This window comes from Monopterus albus, unplaced genomic scaffold, assembly GCF_001952655.1.
Source record: "Monopterus albus unplaced genomic scaffold, M_albus_1.0 scaffold29.1, whole genome shotgun sequence".
NCBI classification, from domain to species: Eukaryota; Metazoa; Chordata; class Actinopteri; order Synbranchiformes; family Synbranchidae; genus Monopterus; species Monopterus albus.
In genome coordinates, this window is record NW_018127909.1 from 2,458,344 (window position 1) to 2,459,919 (window position 1,576).

Genomic DNA, 1,576 nt, shown 5'->3' on the forward strand with positions numbered 1-1,576 from the left:
TGTTTAGGTTGTCATTTGACAGTGCTGCATATGTCATCGATTCAATGCCAAGCCGCTGTCTGTGCCTATAAAGAGTCTGACTGTTTACTCCTAAGCATAGTGCAATGCTTTGCCAGTTCATTCCAAGGGATACTAAATGAGAGATTTGTTCCCTTGAAATGTTGTACTGAGGTCTGCCTTGAAGTCCGGTCCTGACAGGTGGTGGCAACAGAACATAACTGTTTTCAGATAGGATTCTTCGCCTGGTTTCATGAGCAGTCAATAAAAACTGAAGACATCTATGCAAGGACTGTAAAGTATGGGCTGCTTCTCTATTTCTCGGATCTTCAACAAATCTTGAGATTGACAGAAATCCAGATAAAGTCTGAATGTGGTCAGAAAGCTCAGCATACAGCCTCTCCTGAACAAAAGAATCTGTACTTTCAGTTTGTATTCGCTGAATACATTCTAAGGTATTGCTAAAAAACTGTAAAATGTCATTTTCATTGCTACTTACTGCAAAAATGAAAAACTGCACTTGAAAACAAAGCAAGAAGCCTTTCCATACCATCATGGTGTAGTTCTGATATAGCAAGCCAAGAAAGAAGCACAGATAGTCTTGCCCATGTATTTCCTAGTTTGATCGCTTCCTGTTAAGAGGAAGAACTTCCTGTGTAACAGTATACCTTGTGTTAAATATATGTGTATTTCTGAGTGAAAATATAAGTATGTGAGAGTGAAAATACATGTATGTAAACGAAGAATATATGTGTGTATTTGCAAGTAGAATATATGTATGTGTGCGAGTAGAATATATGTATGTGTGAGTAGAATATATGTATGTGTGAGGAGAATATATGCATGTGTGAGTAGAATGTGTGTATGTGTAAGTAGAATGTATGCATGTGTGAGGAGAATATATGCATGTGAGAGTGAAAATGTATGTGTGTGAAACATCGAGAATACATAATGTCTTATACAACCCCTCATATGAAGACACGTAAGATATTGGACCGACGTCTGACACGTCGGTCCAACATCTCCCATAGATGTTCGACTGGATTGAGAGCTGGTGACTTTGAAGGTCATAGCATACAATTCACATTGTTTTCATACTCATCAAACCATTCAGTGACAACCTCGCACCCTGTGGAAGAGGACACTGTCATGGAAGAGACCACGCTTTTATTTAGGTTTTTCCTTTAATTTGTCCCCCATCTGTAGCTTTAATAACGCTGTAAAATTGGTTTTGCGTTATAAAAAAGAAAGAGATGACACTCAGAGATAATCAGTGTGTTATTAGATAAACAGTTCTCTTTCTGCTCTGTCCTGTTTTATGAAGAGCTCTTAACGAGTGATTTTTAATGAGATCTCTAATGAGCGGGTCATTAAAAATCCATTATGATGGTTCCGCGCTCTCAGAGCAGTTTGTGCCACTACACTGAGTCACCAGAGGACAGTACAATTCAGGCAGGGTGAAAATGTCATCCCACTTGTCTGGTGTCAGACAATTGTAGATTGTAGATTGTGTCATTTGACCTTTTCAAATCTGTGCTATCGAGCCACCTGATAAAGCACTTTAATAAATAAAGAGCAT